At 41.0% G+C, this 22,492-nt stretch overlaps 1 long non-coding RNA gene across 1 annotated transcript; it reads left to right on the top strand.

The window, feature by feature from the left end:
• Positions 1–3,022: 3,022 nt before the first annotated feature.
• LOC311432173 lies at positions 3,023–18,045 on the top strand. The gene is made up of 2 exons (XR_014689867.1): positions 3,023–3,106; positions 3,144–18,045. It is a non-coding gene; the product is annotated as an uncharacterized lncRNA (long non-coding RNA).
• The last annotated feature ends 4,447 nt before the right edge of the window (positions 18,046–22,492 follow it).

Here is a 22,492-nt window from a genome sequence, read left to right as displayed (position 1 = left end):
TCCTTTGTCCTACTTGGCTATATGTCAGAGACTTGTGCAGCATCCCCTGCAAGCTTTGTCTTTTAGTTGTCCCTCAGCTTTCCCCTTCTTAATCTGGCCAGATATCGGAGACTTGCTTAGTGTCCCATGCAATAGTCGTAATAGCAGTTATTCTGACCCTCCCCCCCCCCCCAGATATCAGAGACTTCAAGGAAAAATCTACAAATACATTTCCCTTCAAGCTCTCTATTGACACGAATTGCTAAAACATTCCTTTGCAAGATACAAGAACTATATACATTAACCACTCTGTTTTTCTTAGACTTGTGCTTATACAAGGGTATGTAAGACAGAAGGTCACATTCATCATACCATGCAGCCCTAGCATTGTTCCATACTGACACGAATCACATGAACATATTTCACAATCACCCATCTCCTTTTTCATGCTGTTGATTCGTGTTTTCCTTTCTAATCAAGTCAATACTTGCCGAATTGATACCAATTGATACCAATTTTGGATCTTTGTTTTTATTATCATCAGGGAATGGGTTTTCACTTTCCCTGGTTCTGGGTCAACAGGTACCGCAGATATTTGCATTCCTTGTATAACTGAGTGTATTAGTCTGGTAATACAAGGTATTAAATATGGAATTATTAACAATCCTTTACATATCCCCAGTACAACCACCATTATTTTAGCAAACCAATCACCACCCATAAAGCCCCTTCCCATAATCCTCTTAGATCGATTCCATTCCAAATTTGAACTGGGACATGTGCAATTTTCTTCATTTCTTTTTACAAGTTCATTTACAGCTTTTCTTTCTGTTGTCGTTTAACCCAGCTGGCAGCTAAACATCACACAGCTGCTCGCCCCCCTCCCTCCCTCCCCCTCTGGGATGGGAGACAGAAACAGGAAAGTGAAGCCTGTGAGTAGAGATAAAGACAATAAAATAATAATACCAATAATAATAATGACAGTAATGATGATAATAGTACTACTAATAATAATGTGCACAATGCAATTGCTCACCACCCGCTGACCAATGCCCAGCCTAACCCTGAGCAGTCCGGCCCTCCTCCCAGCTCTTGCACCCCCCAGCCTGCCCGCTGGCAGGACAGAGTGAGAAGCTGAAATGTCCATGGTTTGGTGTTGGCACTGCTCTGCAACTATTAAAACATCAGCATGTTATCAGCACTCTTTTTATCCTAAGCCAAAACATAGCATTCTACCAGCTACTAGGAAGAAAAACCCTCATTATCAATCTCTAAACAGCAATTACTAAAGTTAAAATTTCCACAGACTTCTTCTTGTGCTAGTAAATAATCCAAAGCTAAGCAATTTTGATACAAAGCAGTCCTCATCTTGGTATTTTGCTTTGCAATTAATCCAAGTGCATCTCCGGTTTTATTTACAACTATTTCTATTACAGCTTGTAACCTAATTATTCTATTAAGCATATATATCTCAGGGTCCTATAGCCCCAGGATCTGTCTTCTGCCCACATAGCTGGATCATAATAGGCAAACGCCTTCAATCAAGGGGTTGGGCCCGCTTTCAGGGTCGATTCGGGCTTGTGTTACTGTTCAGCCTGTCAGGGTGATCCAGCTCCTGGAAAACAAATCATAATTTTATATAGGTTTAAAAAAAAAAAAAAAAAAAAAAAAAAGGGTTCTTATGTTATTTTCTCAGGACAACCTGACCTTAATGTGGGAGAAATCCGGTCGAGGCCCTCTCACTCGGCAGTCAATACCCATAGGGGTTGCCTCCCTCGGTAGACCATACAAACCGCAGTGGAGGGTCCTGCACCGGTCTTGCCTTCTCCCTTTCCTCCCTTCAGGCTTGTCCCCTTTATTTGGCATCCTTAATTCATACAGAACCTCGTTGCCAGAATATTAGTTCTTCTTTAGCTTTAGTTTCAGTTCCCCAGGAGTGGACTCAACCCTCCAAGTTTCGGTAGTTACTGGTCCTTTTATTCTGGATGCATGGGTTCAACCCCTTTCTGCTGTTCTCACAGCTGTTTCAGTAGTAAGTAAAACAATGTACGGTCCCTCCCATCGGGGGTTCAATGATTCTTTCCTCCAGGTTTTTATTAAGACCTTGTCTCCTGGTTGTATGTTATGAATAGCAAATCCTAAAGGTGGTGTTTGAGCCATCATTCCAATTTCTCTTAGCTCTTGTAATCTCCTTCCAATAGTAATTATATATTCCTGGATGCTACAATCCTCAACTACATTGTTCCCTAGAGTCATCCCTTGAGAATAAGGCATACCATATAACATTTCATATGGCAATAATCCAGTCTCACTGTGTGGTTTAGTTTTTATGTTTAAAAGTGCCAAGTAAAAAGTGCCAGTAAGCATTTCGTCCAGGACGTTTGTGTCTCGATCAGTAATTTAGCCAATTGTTGTTTTATTGTTTGATTCAGTCTTTCTACTTTCCCTGAGCTTTGTGGGTGCTACGGAGTATGGTATTCCCACTGAATACCTAATGATTGACATAATAATTTTATTATTTTAGAAGTAAAGTGTGTGCCCTGATCAGAATCAATGTACTGGATTATCCCATATCTAGGTTATCAGCTGTTCTAATAGAATTTTTACCACCATTTGTGCCGTAGCTCGTGCTACGGGATAAGCTTCTACCCATTGTGTTAAATGATCTACTATTACCAATAGATATTTTATCCTCCCTACTATGGGCAATTCAGTGAAATCAACTTGTACTTTCTCAAAAGGCCTATAAGCTGTTTTTTCTCCCTCCCATGGCTGCTTGTTGAAACACTTTCTTATTTATCTTCTCATAAGTTAAGCAACATTGTCTAATTTGCTTTGCTATTTCAAAAAACCCAATGCAACCAAATTGTTTTAGAAAAATGATCACTTAACGCCTTTGTACCCCAATGTGTTTGTGCATGCTGTTATAAATGAAGTCTCAACTCAATCTGAATTTAGTAATATTTATACTTATAAAAGGTATAAAAGGCAAGTAAACAGCGCTGGGTGTGCGGGGAGTCTACGCTCCACCAACACACAAACACGAACATCAAACATTCTAAATATATAGAACTTTGCTTTACATACTAAACCTGAGTATGCCTATACATACGTACAATCAGGAAAGGTAATAAACAATCCTTTAAGTTATACAATCAGGAAAGGTAATAAACAATCCTTTAAGTTATACAATCAGAAAAGGTAACAAACAATCCTCTAAGTTCCATGACTTAACAGTCTCCATTTTCCTGATTATAAACAACGGTCTCCATTTTCCATTCCTTTTGAACAATATCTCTCCCTTTAAGTTCTCGAGCAACTCAGTTTTCGGGCCTTATGTGTCCCGTTCTTCCCAGATCAAAGAAAAGCATATCCATCTCCTTTTCAAGGCCAATAGGGCCTGGGTCAAAAGGCACATTCAGGTCACCAGGGGGTGTAACAGCAAAAGCCTTCGATGGCAGTAGGGGTAGGGGGTCCGATGGCATAGCAGTCGGATCAGTAAAGGAGCCCGCAGCTCCCTCACTGTCTGGCAAACCACATGTTTCTGACTATGGTCCCACATGGCTCTTTAAGGCCTCAGAGATTGCTCGCCAGGTGCCGAGGTTAGTCCCACCAAAGCCGTGCACGCCTAACGTGGCAACTTGCTTTGGTTATATCCAGTAAAAATTTACATATGCATGAAGTTTCCCAATACATCTATACATATGCATAACCTGTCCCTTTGTGAACAGTCCTCCTTATCTCTGAGCCCTTGGTTAAAGTCCAAACCATGAGGTTATTTTGATCTGGTTCTTGGGGTCCGAGGGGCTCCTGTTATCTGGAGGTCTAAGCGCAGGACAGGCACAGTACATCGCAAATGTAGCACATATACATTCTTAATCAATCGCTCTCTAATTTCTAATTCCATGTTTCAGCTGCAGCATACTTGCTCTCTTCCGGATCCACGGGTATTCTACTGTTAAAGTTAATGTTCAAAGCCTGACAGACCCAGTCCTCCGTGGACCCAAATATCGGCCAAAATACATGGGGTCTTAAGGGTTCTTTTGGCCATTCTATCCATATTTGGACATTTTTACTTTACTCTTTCATTTTTTGGGCCCCCTATTGTTCCAGTTTCTAATCATTATTCCTAATGGACTTTCTGGTAATTTGCTCCCTTTCTTCTGGTCCTTGGTCTTCAATTCTGTCTGATCCATCTATGAATTTTACTATGGCAATTCCCACAGCCCTTGGTTACCTTAGTAAGAGTGTCTTGCAGGGGGTTTAGGACCTATCACCCACCCACGAATCCTATAGGAATCACTTTGGTCCTTCACCAGCCAAGTCCCTCGCAGGAGATTGGAATCGTGGTTAGAAGACCTCCACACTCGCTTCGGAACTAAGTTCTGTCTCAGTCACACTCTTACACATACAGGCAACCGAATCCCACCCAACCGAATGGTATACGCCTTAAATATTTTTGACTCCGTCGTCTTCGTTTGGATCTTCGTGTGCAGAATTACGGGCAAAATACAGTGCTGCAGCCAGCAAGGGAGCTAATAAAAAAAATCAAAATCTTTGCTTACCTTTATTCAGGTTCAAGATGGCATTAGTCCCGACCCAACTCGAACAGGAGCCACCAAATGGTCGGGCACCTCTCCTAGATCAAATCAGAATTCAGGAACCAAAGACATCCCGGATGAGCCCTCAATTGTTATACATGGCTCAGTCTTCAAAATAGGACTATAATCAAAGTTTACAATTTATTAAATGAATAGAGGTAAGCAAACAGCACTGGGTGTGCCAGGAGGGTCCTGAGGGTCACTTAGCAAGTCACAGGCAGACATGGAAACAGAACTCAAACTGCCTGACTTTCTGTGCCTCAATATCTACCATTATTGTTACAGATATTTGATGCTGGGTGCATTTCTTGAAATTACCCTAGATTTTCAAAGGTACTTAGACACCTATGTGCACACATATCTCCTTGCAAATTCTTAAGAAGCCAAATTCCCTTGTTGACAACATATCTTTAAAAATATGCTCCCTTCCTTCCTCAGAAGTTGTGAACACTCTCCCCGTTAGGAATACCTCTACTTGCTACGTATCTGTTTATCTCATGGCCTCATTTAAATTGAATAGGGACCTTAGCTTATGAGAGACATTGATTTTCATTGCCACTAATGGCTCAGGCAAGAGGATTTAGCTGCAAATAGCAGAAGACACTGTACTGATACATTTCTAAATTACACAATTTATAGCGTTTGGAAGCATCTAGTTTGTAGTTAGTAATCATCTTTATATTCTTACTGTGGAAATGGAAATAGGAAAATGGACCGGGAAAATAGGAGGTGGATGGGGGAAACCGATCAGTAAACTAGAAGTTACAGTGCCAGCATGACACAGTCTTTCACCTCAAGGTTATTTAATCTAACGCAAATCAGTGCTGATGAAGATGCCAAACTTCTGAGCACTGCCAGAGCAAAGCAGCTGCTACTTGGAAGGCAAGAGAGGCATCACTGATTTTCTGGGCACCTCTTTAGGCACCTTGATAGCAGAATGTTACTCTCCCTACATTCAGCAGCTGGGCATGATGAGAAATTCAACTCCTCACTTCCTTTTTGGATGAAAAGGCTGAAACATGAAAAGTATTTCTGTTTACTGGACTAGGTGGACTGGACTCAGATTGGCCAGCATCTGGTGTATCTTTGGGAAACGTGGCCACCTGACATCTTCATAGATGCAAAAGGAAAAGATCCACCAAGATACTGTCTTGTGTAACATAGCTGTAGGTCTTCACTAAGATAATTCTTGCTCAAATTAAAGCTTATCTTTTTAAAAAAGGACTTGTCACATCACAGTGCCCTTGCTCACAGTTGGTGTGAAAAGGAAGAATTTGAAAGCTGCAAATTTGATCTGATGGTGATTCATGGAAAGCTGACTCCACAATCAGTAAGATTGTAAAGCAGGTATGTTTATTCAGCACTGGGAGGCATGGGGGGTAGTCCCACCAAAGTCGTGCACCCCTAACACGGCAACTTGCTTTGGTTATATGCAGTAAAGATTTACATATGCATGAGGTTTCCCAGTATGCCTATACATATTCATAACCTGTCCTGGTTGGTATTAAAATTAGCTCAAATAAGTCATTTCCATAAAATCCTCCTGTCTGTGCTTGCACGGTGCCTTCTGGTGGTGGGCGCTGAGGGTCGTGAGGATGAAGTAAGATGTCTTCATCAGGGTCGAACTTTTCACCTTGCCTTCTTGCACATGCTCTCTGAGGCCTTGGTCACAACCTGGGCCATAAGATTGGTTTGGTCCGGTTCTCTGGGTCTGAGGGGCTCCTGTTATCTCGAGGCCTTGCATGTTTGACATTTTTTATCTTGTCCTTTTGTGAACAGTCCTCCTTATCTCTGAGCCCTTGATCACAGTCCAAACCATAAGGTTGGTTCGATCTGGTTCTCATGGTCCCAGGGGCTCCTGTTATCTGGAGGCTTAAGCGCAGCACAGGCACATTGCAAATGCAGCACATATTAAGCATTGAGTGTTGCCTACATATTCATTCTTAATCAATTACTCTCTAATTTCTGATCCCATGTTTCAATGGGACCTCCCAAAAATATTAAATTGGGGATTAAATATGGTCTTTTGCATAAGTAACATCTAATTTTCTGTGCTTTCATGAAGAACGCTTGAAAATGGTCTTTTGGGAAAGATCCAGGCTAATTAATAATGCTTATGATTCTTAGGAAAGATGGATAAGCAATCTGTATTTTCCTCCTCATTCTTGAATACAGTCACTGCACTTAAGATTCAGACAGCAAACAAGGCACCATCACCATTACTTTCTGCTTGTTTGCAACATGCCTTTTCTCTCTCTTCCCCAGGACAGGATTTGTCACTTACCCATGTTTTTGCAGTGCTGACCATTGGGGAGTTCTTGCCAGCCTTCTCAGCCTTTCCATAAGAAGCACAGGCAGCACAGAGGGAGCTCAGGCACACAGAGATTCATTACTTTGCCACCGCTTGCCAAGGAGAATTCATGGGATAAGTCTGCACAGCTGATGGTCTCATGGACACGTGAGACTGGGCAACCCATCTGGGATGATAGTTTATGGGACCAGCCTGCTCTTTTCTCATGAGAGCTATAAATGTATAGAAAATGTGTAGAGCAGAACTCCATACAGAACTACAAAACTCCTGCAGCAACCTGTGGTATTGTACTCAGCAAAAGAGAGTTCAGAGCATGTCACTTTATTTTACTTGTACTACCCTAACCCCCAAAAGACTCCCTTGCAATCCTAATTATTCAATTCTTTATCATCATAATGCAGTAACAAAGAAAGGAAAGTCCTACAAGAGAGGAGAGGAAAGCATATTAAGAAAATAATGAGTTGGGAAAATAATTGTATCCACAAGGCAAGGCTGTGTGTGGTAAATGCGCAGTGTTCATACATTTATGCTAAAGGTAGTGTAAACACAAATATACTTAACAGGAATATTATTCTCATGAGAGGTCGCAACAGCATGACATATCTGGCAACGATGTGATGGAGCTGAACCCTTGAAATCAAGTTACATTCTTTTTCAAAAATTTTAACAATATTGCAAAAAAGTGAATGAATGCTGCTCAGCCACCTCCAATACACAGTGTATTTCAAGTGTTTCATGCAGTCTGCTAAGTTTATTGAGTATTTATAATGTTTCCTTAAACTTTTGAGTTTTATAAAACCATATTAAAAATGCAACATTTTCCAAGGACCTTACAGAGTAGCAGGTGAGTCCAGGAAAGAGATCATGGAGAGGCAGGAGACTGAGTTCTATTCTTAGCTCAGACACTGATCTGCTCTGGAGCCAAATGCAAGCTGTCCCAATTTGTGGCACCTGCCTTTCTTCTTCCACTCTGCCTGATTAGCAATTAGGATATTTTTTGGGAAAGGGGAACTGGGGACAGGGTTATCTGCCACTGCGCATAGATACTAGAAATATTACCTTCAGGCTCCACTTTCAGCTAGAACCTTTTGGAACTACTGAAGGATAAATCATAATATTACATTACAAAATATCCTTGAATATTTAGGGGAAGATGTCTAAAACTGGTCACCAGCTGTTGCTTTTCTACATACACAGGATGACTGGTACCACTCCATATCTTCTCGAAGCTCTGGTTAGAATTTGCTGTTCATACTGGATTCTGATGGACAAGACAACAAGCAAGAGTTTTCCAGAATAGGAGAACCTGTTCTGGCAGCACTTTTTTTTTTTTTTTTAAATGAATCTCACAATATAACAATAACTTTTTGAAGCCTCAGATACAGTTATATGACAATTCGTATTACCATCAAGAAAATGTTAAGCCTTCTTGAGTGAGAAAGAGTACCTTAAAAATACCAGCCTTAGAGATTTAAGAATGAGCAGACAAATACATGGTTACCAACATTAACTGTGCCAAGCCTGACTTCCCAAGGAGGAAAGACTTCTGCGAATATGAGTTTCTCTACCCATCTTATTTTGCATTTTCCCTCTCCTAATCCAATAATTTTGAAGCCACTGGCTAATTTCTATTAAAAATGATGAGAGAGTAGATATTTGAAATATAACTGAAATATATATTTTGTGAAAACTTAAATCTGGATAGTACACCACATGCCAAATTATTTTCGCTTATGAGGGAAAAACAGCTAGGATGTAGCTGCTCTTCACTTAATGCAACTGCTGACAACCAATAGCTGGTTGAACATGGGTAGTCACCCTTGGGTAGCTTCACATTACCTCTGTTCCTGTTTTTCAGGGCTAGCACCAACAGCACACAGTGGAGCCCAGTGTTAGTTGAATTGGAGGAAAGCTTAAGTGGGGAGACGAAAGACTGGAGGCAAAAGACAATTCCTAGGGAAACTATGCTGCTTAGTCTTACTGCTCACAGAACAACTTGCTTAAATTTCACTGGTTTTAAGATAGGGGCCACCCCACAACACAGACCCTCTGCCAGTTTTAGAACAACCAGTAAAATGCTTTGCTTCCTGTGCCAATATGCAGTAGTACATTATTTACAAGCTTTTGAGCTCTTTCTGCATTAATTTCATTGCTTTCCTGACTTAGCCTTTCAAAACAAGATTGCAAGAAATGTACACAAGATAAGGTGAAAAGTCATGAGGAAGTATGTGGTTTTCCACTGGCTTTACTGAACTTTGCTCAATCCCAGAGGACAGAGCTGAAGTACTGCAAGTACTTCTATACAGTTACCAAGTCACCCATATCCATGTGAAGGAGAAAGATCTGAAAGGCCAGAGCAGCCTGATAAGTGCTTTATCAGAATTTTGATGGAGGCTGTGTTTTAGCACACAGCCACATGGCAGCATTACTTTTTTTTTTTTTTTTTCTCTCTGTTTTGTTGTCCTTCTCCTTGTAGTGCAGTAAAAGAAAGTGGAGAAAAAAAAGTTGAGGGGTCTCCTAAACAATGGCTATTCAGCCAAGAGGACCGCACATTGTACAGCCTTTCCTGTGCTTTGTGTCCTTCAGACACAGTAATAAGCTCTATGAATGGGAAAGGGAAACAATCTCCTTTCCCTGTTCCTACCCACGTATGCTAGACATCCAATGGTACTGGCAGAGTTGCATGTCCCCTTTCCCAGCTCAGTCAGACCTGAGCTGCCGCTATCTCAGAGATGTCTTGTTGAAATCTGGCCTAAGATATTCTGAGAAAGGGATTTAAGAGAATCTTAGTGGACAGGATGCTGACTAATGAATACCTAGATTATTGTATTCAAAATAGACGTTGCCTAATTTGCTTACTACTGTGCAAATTAACTGAAACAAGAAGTCTTGGGGCCCATCATAAAGGATGGTACCTGATAAAAACAGGGAACCTGTCTCAAGAACCGGCTGAGACTGACCCTGTGGTTTGTACAAGAGCCAAGGAGCAGCTGAGTCTGCACTAAGACAGGAGGTCAATTAGTTGTGATGAAGAAGAGTTATCAGCCTTCATCCCCACGACCCCTGGCAACCACCTCCAGGAGACACTGTGCAAGCGCAGACAGGAGGAGTTTATGGAAGTGACTTCTTGGAACTACATTTTTGAAGTGAATTTAAATTTTGGGGAGTGGCCTGGAAAACATGCTAAGCCACTCCCCAAAATTTAAATTCACTTCAAAAATTTCCCCTGCAATAAATGATACTTTTAATTAGCCTAAATGATCCACAAATCTCACTCACATTAGGAAGCAGAAGACAAACAGTTCAAAGTAAGCAACTTGTTTCTAATCCCTCTACACTTGTTAGGAATGGGCTCATGGTGGAGCATTTGCCTGCAGCTTGGGAGCCTGGGGACTGCATTTTCCTACCCAGGCAATTTATTCACATCACCAGTAAAGCCCTATTCATGGTATCTGTGAACTAATCTGAATGAAAAGTCCCCCATCTCACCAACTATCCGTTTTTAATTTACTTAACATACAAATATGTCATCTGTTGGATGGTTTTTGTCCAGAAAGGAGTGAAGTTTAGAATGAAAACAGGAGCAGAGTTCTTAGCTGGTGCTTTATCCTCCTGTACCTGCACTAAAGCTAACCATAAGTCTATCAAAGAATGCATTTCCCTTATGTGAAGCTGGTACTGAAGCATGGTGTACCTTAGACCTTTGTGTGAAACTAAAGATTTGATTCAAAACACCATCTTTGTATCAGGATGTAATTATAATTGTCTGTTTGTTGAGTTTCACCATCAAAGAGGAACAAAGGAGTGAGTCAGCCCTTAATTAAAGATGTAAAAACTCCTTGGTTTCTTGAAACCAGATGAGATGCCTTTACGGATAACTTTGCTCATATTAGGGATAAATCTAGAGATAATGCTCTCTAAAGAGAAAACATGTTCCCTGTATAAATTCTACCCACTTAAAGTAATTGATGGAGGCTGTCTGGAGTTTCATATATTTTTAAATACTGACAGTATAAAATGCATAGGTCATACATGTGAGAACACATGCCGTGGCCATATGCCAATAGCATACAGTGTGTGACAAATTCCCAAGAAACAGAGCTGAGGAAATTAATCCAGTCTGTACAGAACTGACTTTAACATTATGTTCCAAAAAGAGTTCAGGCTAGCTCTTCCTCTGCCCTTTCCCTGGGAAAATTTATGGAGGCTACAACCATTATTGCACTCTACTCAGTGCTTCAAGTCCCGTAGTGAGGGCAAATTGCACTTGAAAATCAAGACGCTAACAAAAAACTGCCTCTCCAGCACACTGATAAGGCAAAGAACATCACCATGTGAACAAATTCTTGCTTTATGTTTTAAGCAGTGTTTTAAAGGCAGGAATGAGAACTCATTTATTTTAGACATTTAAAAAGTTTTAATAAAATTTCAGTGTTGCAGTAATAAATGCACATGCATTGCAAGGGCATAGAAAATATCTGCAGACGGCATTACCACCTGAGCAGTTTTGAGTATTCAGTGAGTGCTCCACTGAAGAACAATTTAGAATCACACCAGGGTAAATGCTGATGGTTTTCCATAAGAAATCTTTCAAAATAAAATCTGTTGGAGCGTAGGTTTCCCTGTGGCCACTTTCTGAGATGAGAATTTAAAGAAAAGCTGAAGCTGTTATAAAATCAATGAGTAGGTGCTGTTAAAAACTCCAGTAGGCTAGGGATGATTGCACATGACTTAACGTTGTGTTTATTCACTACAAATATATATATATATATTTAATTAACAAGGCATAAGTCCAAAGGGAAACAATTAGTATTCATCTACTGAGAAAAAAAGCTGTGCTTGTTCGTTTGCTCCCAGTCTCTCAGAGGAGCAACCAAGAGCTAGGTATCAGCAAGAAATGAAAGGCAGAGAAATGAGGCTTAAGTTCACTGAACCAAAATCATGTTCTTGAGCATATCCCCCTCTCCTTAGCCCCCTTTAAATGCTCTCAGCACCTGCTTATTTTCTGATGGCTGCTAAGTGCAGAATCATCAAGAGAAATGTGCGGGCTTCATCACAAAGTGACCCCAGTGCTAGGCTGCAAGGTCCTGTTTCCTGTATCCCCTCCCTTTCTCACCCAGTAAATCTCTTGAAGACTCTGCATTGAAGAGCCAGGTTCAGGAGGGAAACTTGTCTCTAGCTCAGCTTTCTGTCATGGTGTCAAGGTGGGAGATGTGTGAATATTTGGGGTGAGGAAGAGGCTGACTGCTCACCCTTTTGTGTCCAGATGCTCCCACCATTTTGGTGTTGTCCTCAGGACAAAGCTTTAGAGAGATGGATCTACCACGTAGACTAGGCAACACTGCCAGGTGCTCATCCTTCTCTCCAGTATTTCCATGTACCTTGCTTGAGGCAGCTGTATGTGTTTTAGCTAGTCTCATAAGTCAGTGTAGTGGCTGCACTGGATCACATCCTTAAGTGTCTTACTCTCTATTTGAATTGCATTACTTCTGAACAGAGGATTTTGTATTTCACTGTGGAACCATGCACTTACTATTTCATATTCACCGGACACATTAGCTTTAGTGTGCTTTCATTAAATAGAAAAGAGAGAAAGAAGCATGTTTGAGGTCACCACAACATTTGAGGTCACCTATTAATCCTACATTAGTCAATTGATATCAGAGAGAAAACAAAAATAAATTCAACAACGTAGTTATCATCAAATGCACACAAAGCATACAGGAGCTCAGATAGAAAGGTAACATATGGGTAAGATTGCAAATGCTATTTTTAACATTTTTCAGCAAAGAACAGATCCTGATTCAAAATGTGGCTTTATTCTTATCTCATATTTGTTACACTTAGTTATTTTTCTGAAGATTGATTCTCACTTTTAGTAATCAAGACATGCTATTTTGAAAGTAAATGAGGCATTTTTACTAAACCTGGTACTTTTTCGTTGGTAACTACAAGAATGTATAATTACGTATCTTAATTTTTAGACTGTTCTGTTAGAAAAAGGCAGATAATGCTTTTAATTTCTAAGGGGATACTTTCTTATTCATTATTTGAGTTAAGCTAATTTGAATGGAGATTTCAATTATGTAAAAGACGATTATGTAAAAGACAAAAACTTGATATGCTTTAATCAAATATAATTACATGCAATACTATGAATACCAAACATCAAATTCTATTTTGAAGTTAAAACTATTTGAATAAGGAATTGTTTCTGGCCATGTGCTCTTCAATATATCTAGAAGCAGAAGAGGTTAACTCATCATTTTCTAGGTTTTGTTATTAGATTTTTAATTTTCTTCATCCAGGTTTCAACTTCCAATCGATTTGTCAAGTTCTAGTGGTCACTGTACTGTTTAGTTTAGATGCAGCAAAAAGTAAGAGTGCTGATATATCATAGAATCATAGAATGGCTTGGGTTGGAAGGGACCTTAAAGATTACCCAGTTCCAACCCCCTGCCATGGGAAGGGGCACCCCCCACCAGACCAGGTTGGTCAAAGCCCTATCCAGCCTGGCCTTGAACACTTCCTTGAACATTTGACGGGGCATCCAGCTTCTCTGGGCAGCCTGTTCTAGTGCAATTATAATCTATTACTGAAGCCAATTCTATGCAGAAAATTACTAAAGGCAATTTCACCTATTTCATCAACTGGGCTTTTATGACTGACAACAAATGCAGACCTTTTTTTAGGTGTAATTTACAAGAATTTTGTAAATAAATCTAATCTGCAATATACATTTTCATGTCAATATTCAGGTCATAAGTTGCAAATGCATTCTAGTAGAAAATATTCATGGCAAGGGGGCGAGTTGTATGTCTTTCTGAAGCCACAATTTTTTCAGTCTGCCTTCTCTCACTGGAGTAGAAAACTAAACCATCAAACTTGCATTTTAGTTCATTTGTTAATCTATTCCTGGAGTCAGTCTGGAAATGGTTCAGTTAATGTTTTTTCATTCTGCTAAAGATTTTTTTTTCTTATAAACTGAGGGGAAAAAAAAGTTTTCTATCTTTGTTAATAAAAGTGTTTTTGCTCAAGGCTCTTTATCTCTTCATATCAGTCAGCTAAGACAAATATGCATGATAGAAAGTAGGACGGAGATCCCCAAAGAGGGACAAAATGACAAATAAGTTGGAAAAGATGCAGGGTCATTTCCCTTTCATCTTCAATGAAATACCTTGCTTTACGAATCAGCATTTAAGACGCAAATAGTTTGCCATTATAAAAATAGTAAGATGATGAACGCCAGACATTTGCAGGATGTATTTTGGTACCCCAGTTTAGCAAGGCAGGAACAAACAGGACTGATTTGCCTGAGATCACACAGAAAGCACAAACCCTGGAGCCTGTTTGGATACTTAATCAAGCAACCAGAACATTGAGCCCTTGTGAGACAGAAGTAATTACCTCACAAGCAGCCACAAAAATCTCATATTTCAGGAGCTCAGCTTAAGAAACCCTCGTGTGCAGGGACCCACCTTCCTAGCCGCAGTAACATAACCCTTCTAGAAGCTCAGAAAGAAAGCGAAGGTACCTTGCCCCATGGTCTTCACCAGCAGTTCAACACTATCAACATTCAGACAAAATGTCAAGATTTTTTTTTTTAATTTCTGACAGAACAAGTGGATCAGAGTAGTTCAGAAAGCCCGCCTCAGTTTGTATGCTGGGGCCTGACTGCTCTGCATTAACACATGGAGAATCTGACTCTGGTTTTGCTTGTTTTCTATTTATACTGGTGAAATTCATCTGAATTTTGCCAGCCATATTGCACTTTTCCACAAGTATAAATAAGATTAAAGTATAAATAAGATTAAAGTATCTGGAAGAGTTCATCCTAGGTACAAGTATACACACATGGTTACTTCCAGTGCATGGACAGCAGAACTTGCAGAACTTTCCAAGATCATGTTTAAACATTTCACCCAAATACTTCATATAACCATGATTTTGACCTTACATCTTTGAAACAGCAGCCCTTTTTTAGAGGAGATAATAGAATCATAGCCCATCCTGAGTTGGAAGGGACCCACAAGGATCACTGAATCCAGCTCCTGGCTCTACATAGGACCACCCCAAAATCAAATCCTATGTCTGAAAGCATTGTCCAAACACTTACTGATCTCAGATAGGCTCAGTGCATGACTACTTTCCTGGGGAGCCTGTTCCACTGACCAACTACCTTCTCAGTGCCCAACCTTTTGGAAAGCTAAATTAGTTTATATTGCAACAAATTACCTGAGATGTTCCCCCCCAAACTCCCAAATTTCAAGAGTGAAAAATTAAGATTTTGCAAGTGGTAATGGCACAGATGCTCTCACTTAGCAATTCTTTCCCTGCCATTCTCAGAGAAGATAATTCATTTTTTTAAGAACACTTTAAAGTCATCAGTTCTAATGAAAGTGACAGGTAAATTAAGCCTCACAAGGAAAGTGAGTGACAGCGTATTCCAGGCGAAGGCTGGGTCAGGCACATATAGAATCGCCCATGTTAATGCCAGGCAGCTTGTCTGACTCTGAACAACACGTACAGGGAGTGAGTACTGGTAGCAGAAGTACAGCTGTACTGGTAGCAGAAGGATCTGGTGACATGAGGTCCACCCCTACAAATCAATATTCTTGTGCACCTAAAGCTCATCACATACTCACTATTCCCGGATCTCTCCATTTCTAAATAATAATGATAAACACATGCCCAGTGGGATATCATAAAGCTCCGCTGCCTAATGTTCACAAAACATTTTGACAATCCCAAGTGAAAGCGGCTCCATAATTAGAGAGAGTTGCATCTACCTCCTTGATGCTGCTGCACTTTTAAATCCATCCTTTTATTGACCGGTATTTCCTGCATCCTCCCTTGCAGCCAAAGCAGCAAGCAAACTGAAATCACACAGTGCACTTCCAAACTTCCCTCCCACTCACCTCTCCTCCATCTGTTGGAGAGAGAGATTTTATTTGCTGCAGAAGTGCTGTCTGGCTAAAAATATGAGTGCTTCTTGCAGCATGATCCTACTCTCTCCTCCACGCACACCCACTGCCCAGGTGCTTCGTTTTGGAGTATGACATCACTTCTTAGTGAACACCCTGTGTAAGAAGAGACTTCTAAAGACATTCAATTAGGTGCTGACTTAAAAGCTGCTTTAACATCCCACATGGCATTCACTGCCAATCATCTCCACCTTACCTCTCGGGAATGGAAAGGAACAGAGCCTATCTGACAATAAAGACTATTTTGCTTTTTCTTTTCCCTGTCACAAACAGTCCAATTCAGTCATATGCCTCACTACTTCCAAATAGTGAGGTTTAATCCTCCATCTCATGACAAAACGGTATTTTTCTTTAATATTTGGCTCCTGGAGGGAAGTGCTTGAGATTTCCTGCTTCTTTGAAAGAAAGTAGACCTCAGATACAATTTGGGACTTTTCTGAGTTTGATTGTCCACAGGAATCATCCTTCCCATACATGTATAGTGGTCTGTCTATTGATCTAAATAAATTTTATTCCATACTTATTGCTTACTCTTTAGCAATTTTAGCAGAACGACTATAAAATGGATACTGCTGGAAGATAAGTGTCAGACAAGAAGTGGCATTTTTTATCTCGGCCCAGTTTTGGTTAGCAGAAATATGGAGATAGAAGCCTATAGCTTTGGCCTAGGAAAGATTCTGTCCTTTCTTTCCCAAGGATACAATTTCTTCAGATTGTGCTTTAGCAATTCCTATAAAAAGGCTTCAACCAGAAAAGCAGATGTACCACCAATGCCAATAAAAGACAGAGACACTATTACCAGGTGATTACAGTTCATATTTAAGTCTCCTTTCACCCAGAAGGAAATACTTGCCAGTTGGGGAATTGTGGCCAGCCAACTGGCGGCCCCAGCCTTGGACAAACTTAAGTCAATCCTGACAGCTGCTCAAGAGTTATAGCTCCTGGCTGTAGGGGCTTGGCCAATCCAGGTCCCCCAAAACACTACTTACTAAAGATTCATCATCAGTATCTTGATTATTCACAAACCACAGGGTTTTCAAGAAGATATCTAGCAAAAATGGATAAAGATAATTTCGGAACCGGAAATACAGATGGGCAAGATGAGGTGAAGAGCAAAGACATATGGCCTTAGAGCAGGGGGGGGGAAAGAAGCAAGCTTCTCGCTCTTCACCCAGATTCACAGCACAGTAAGAAAGAAGTGAGCTAGTTTGAATCCCCCATACAAAAATACTTCACAAAACAATGTCTTTTCTTCCCCACTGTAATGAGACTGCTGCAGAGCTATGAATGCCCCGCCTCACAGGTACAGTTCATTGTACTAAAAGTTTATTCCTTTTTTTAAAACATGAGTGACTCACTCCTCCAGCCAAAATAAAGACTGGTGAGAAACTGTGACATATTGGGGAATTCCTTCCTATTAGCTGGTGTTTAATCTTGTCTGAACAGCATCAAATTGAACAAACACATTCACAGTGACGGGTCAAGAAACAGTGAGAGTTGTCCAGGCATATTATTTACAGAGACAAGCAGAGCAGCGGGAAGCTTACAGGTGTTTTTTGTTGGTGGCGTTTTTTTCTGTTTGTTTGTTTGTTCTTTCTCATTACTTATTCACTTCAGTTTGATTGATTCTTCTGCTCTTTATGCAGGTATCCAGCCAAGAGCTACTTGTTAACTGCTCAAAGTGAATTTTTAAGGAACCTTGAACATGATTTTATATATAAACCATGGAAAACAGTTCCACGATTCATTAAAACAAAGACTTAAATGTTTTATACCTGCCTGATAAACATGGTTCTAATAAACATAACAGCACAGCTAACTTACAGCATTACTTAAAAAAAAAAAAAAAAAATTGCATAGCACCAGTTACCCTAAAACCTCACTGTTCTAAAAACTGATGGAGTTGCATACACAATATTAATATCCATACATACTGAACCCTGGAATGGGAGTCACCATGGCTATGACCTGTGAAACAGCACTCCTTGCCTTGAAGGTAATGTCACTTCAGGCTCAATCCTGTGAAGGAGCAGATTGACTGGGGGAAGGGACAGGACTTTAGAAGAAAATGGGTGAGACTAGCAATTGGCCAATATTCTTTTAGGCAACTCCACATTCAAGGGCTCCTTTCTTTTTGGGAATCCTGCCCAAGACTACTGGAAATGTAAAATTCCTGAGAAAAAGGCTGTGTAGTGCATGTAAAGTGCTCCAAACTATGCAGATACTCACTGAGTGGAACATCACTAATAATATTGGAATATTTCAAAGCTCAGCATTATTTAAGCTGACAAGGCAAGTCAGTAGCAGGTCTCCTTAAAATGTTATGCTCTAACCTGTCTATTTCTAGGGAAGCAGCCAATTTTTATTAAACTTTTTTTTAAAAGCAAACAAACAAACAAAAACCTTCATCATGTGATTTCATAAAGCATTTCTAGCACAGGACAAGCAAATTCTACAATGACTAATTCACAACGAGGAACACAGTACTGAACTAGAATGACATAGCTTCACAGAGAAGCTGAATTCACCCCTTCACAAAAGGGAATTACAAGGATTTACTTCTACAAGATCTAATGAGAAGTGTCTGAAATATTTACATTATTTAAATCACTAACAATTGTACCTTTATTTAAACCACGAAGCTCTGTGCAGACTAATACTAAGATGGTCCATAGGTCATTTAGACTTGGTCTTCTACCAACCTCATTCCAAGATAGTTTCCACAGATTCAGAAGCACAGAACAATCCTAACAGACTTCAAAGATACTACCAATGATCCTCTTGCAACAAGACAGGATCAATATAGCAAAGATGACATGTATGGACACCCCCTATGCACATACACATAGCACACTCAGAGGACAGGCTAAAACCAGTATCAGAAGTTCGCAGGCCAGAAACTGAAATAAATGGTCTAATTTTCACAGAGTACTTGTTTGTGATGCCTATTAATCTGAAAATTCAACTCTTTGACTGGTGTTTAACTTAAAGCATCTGTCTTGAAGTGTTTCACGTGGAGTTTGAATATTCGTAAGCTCGCAAATCTCAGTCTAAAAATGTAGTTACAAAAACCACAAAATGAAACATGCAAACTCTCCCACTACCTGGGCAAGCGAGGAGGAATTTCCACTCCATGCTAACCTCCTTTTTATAAAAGATACACTTTTTTTTCTCCTCCTTTTTTACATGCAGACCACCAGTACTCAGTGATACCTGCTGAATTAGTAAATTTCCAACTATCTGTATTTTTTCTTCATTGGCGTTAGGGAAGACTGATGACATCAGCTACACCAAGATAAACAAGTGAAGGGCATGGGTGTTGCCTTGTGCTTTGCCAATATTATTTCTTCTTTACATGTTAAATGAAAGCCTGAATGACAGAGTTGCCATAATGTAATACACAGCGAGACCTGGATACAATTCAGTGTGGGTGTGAAGGTTTCCCATGAAAACTGAATGCTCCAAGAACCAAGGCAGAAGCTCAGCAGCAATGGCTGTGGTCCCCTTCTCTGTAAGGAGGAGGGCATTCATAATCAGTTTTAAGCAAATAACTTCACACGGACTGCTAGCAGGAAAACCTTTAATTTTATTTACGCTGTGATAAGACAATATTCTCCTTCCCATGTTCTCAGAGAGCATGAAGGGAAAAGATTTCCCCTTGGGAATGAAAACAAATACTTAAAACATAGCAATTGCTTAAATATCTTGCTGAGTTGGAGTTCACAACAACTAATTATTAGGGAAGTGTTTTGGAATAAAACTGTGCAATATTACACAACAATGCTTTTAAGAGGAATACAGGAAGAAGGGGTAAAGTGGCCATCACTTACCACACATCCTGCTGTATTAATATAAGGTTCAAACAAGAGATTTTATTTCTTCATGAGGAGCTTGGAATTTGGAGAATTATCATATTTTAGACCCTGCCACCATCTTCCCACTACTGTAAATGGTTTTTCCTTCTTTCTTGTTTAGATGTCACTTTTGAATCACCAGGGAGAGATTTTAAGTCAGTTTCCATGCTTCTGAAGCCTTCTCTAAGTTCTTTTCAGCTCAACAAAGGTTTAGACAGGCAGAGGTGGGTGGATCACCTTGACAGCCTGCATCCACCACTCAGTTCCAAGGGTTTCAGTGCAACATGCATCTTGCATGTACCACGGCACATGTCATAGCTCTCAAGTCCCTTTGAGTCAAAGGCATTAGCTGGTGCCAGAACACTGTAGTTTCTACTAGGGGTGAGAAAGATTTTTAAATAAATGAAAAACCAATGGTGTATCTGGGCAATGTCCTTTATGCTAATTAAATGCTCAAAAAGAATTAAAGCACACAGATTGTTACTACCTGAAGAGACTGCCATGGAAAATGAAAGTCTGTGTTTATTTAGGCATAATATCACCAGAGAGGCAGCTAACAGCACTGATAATAGACTGGAAATGTAAATGAATTTCTCATCTCTGCTTGAACATCGCTCAAACCGTGCTTAATATAGCTCTAAAACTGTTAGCCAGAAATTTAAATTGCCATTAACCTTGGCCAGCAGTGGTTTCTGTCAAACCACGCCTAGGATCACAGGTCTGTGCACCAAGGAAAAGTGAATTAATCAAATATTCTATGAATGGAGAAGGCAAGCAGAATCATAGAACCATCCAGGTTGGAAGAGACCTCCAAGATCACCTAGTCCAACCTCTGACCTAACAACACTAACAAGTCCTCCACTAAACCATATCACTAAGCTCTACATCTAAACGTCTTTTAAAGACCTCCAGGTATGGTGACTCAACCACTTCCCTGGGCAGCCTATTCCAATGCCTAACAACCCTTTCAGTAAAGAAGTTCTTCCTAATATCCTACCTAAAATACCCCTGGCGCAACTTTAGCCCGATCCCCCTTGTCCTGTCACCCTGCATGTGGAGAATAGACCAACCCCCACCTCGCTACAGCCTCCTTTAAGGTATCCATAGAGTGCCATAAGGTCACCCCTGAGACTCCTCCTCTCCAGGCTGAACAATCCCAGCTCCCTCAGCCACACCTCATAAGGCTTGTTCTCCAGACCCCTCACCAGCTTTATTGCCCTTCTCTGGACTCACTCAAGCACCTTGATGTCCTTCTTGTAGCATGGGGCCCAAAACTGAACACAATACTCAGGGTGCAGCCTCACCAGAGCCAAGTACTCTTCCCTAGCCCTGCTGGTCACACTGTTTCTTATGCAAGCCAGGATGCTGTTGGCCTTCATAGCCACCTGAGCACACTGCTGACTTATATTCAGCTGACTATCAACCAATACTCCCAAGTCCTTCTCTGCCAGACAGCTTTCCTGTAGCGCTGCTTGGGGTTGTTGTGCCCCTGGTGCAGGACCCAGCACTTGGCCTTGTTGAACTTCATGCAGTTGGCCTCAGCCCATCGGTGCAGCCTATCCAGATCCTCCTACAGAGCCTTCCTTCCCTCAAGCAGATCGACACACACCTAACTTGGTGTCATCTACAAACATACTGAGGGTGCACTCGATCCCCTCATCCAGATCATCAATGAAGATATTAAAGAGAACTGGCCCTAGTACTGAGCCCTGGGGGACTCCACCAGCCTCCAACTGGATTTAACTCTATTCACCACGACTCTTTGGGCCCAGCTACCCAGACAGTTTCTAACCCAATGAAGCATACGATGCCAGCCCAACCCACGAGCAGTCAGTTTCTCGAGGAGAATGCTGTGGGAAATGGTGTCAAAAGCCTTACTGAAGTCAAGGTAGACCACATCCACAGCCTTTCCCTCATCCACTAAGCACGCCACCTTGTCATGGAAGGAGATCAGGTTCGTCAAGCAGGACCTGCCTTTCATAAACCCATGCTGACATGGCCTGATCACCTGGTTGCTCTGCAAGTGCCGCGTGATAGCACTCAAGATAATCTGTTCCATGAGCTTCCCTGGTGTGGAAGAATGGTTAACTGAAATAGGACACGAGGATGTTGGGCAGTTAAGAGGCAATGGGCTAGTAAAGTACCGTACTCAACTCACAAGAGTCTGGGCACGTACGCAGCTGGCTGAGAGCCAATCAGGCTCAAGGACACGATGCCCTTGAGCCATGGGGAAAGTCCCTAAGGCGGGAAGGTAGCTAAAAGAAGGAGAAACTACCTGAAAAGAGCGGGAAAATGTTAGCCAATCCTGAGCTTAGTTTTTGCAATATGTATGAGTTGATTATGTTCAAACTAGATAAAAGGCGACTGAGCTATCCATTAAAGTTGAAGTTCATTGTTCACTCATATTGAGCGTCTGTGTCTTCCTTCCGTCGACAACAATTGGCGCCCGAACAGGGACTTATCTGAACGGGAACAGGGACTCCGCTGGAGTTGAATCTGCGAGGGATGGAATAAGGGAGGAACCGGTCCTGCAACGCAGCCCAGGAGGTGGAAGGGACAAGAATCCCCGCACCCGCGTCGGAAAGGTGAAAGGGACAGGAGTCCCCGCACCCGCAGCTCGGAAGGTGGAAGGGAGTCCCCGCACCCGGGATGAGCCTATAAAGGGTCCCGCCGGAAAAGCGCCGCCGAGGTCTTTGCAAAGGCTGCAACTGTATATATAAAGGTATGAAAGACAAGCGGTGTATAATTTGCTCAGATGATTTT

The sequence above is a fragment of the Aythya ferina genome, assembly GCF_964211825.1.
Source record: "Aythya ferina genome assembly, chromosome: 2".
In the NCBI taxonomy this organism is placed as follows: Eukaryota; Metazoa; Chordata; class Aves; order Anseriformes; family Anatidae; genus Aythya; species Aythya ferina.
The sequence above is the reverse complement of the archived record's forward strand: the minus strand, read 5'-3'. Positions and strand labels throughout refer to the sequence as shown.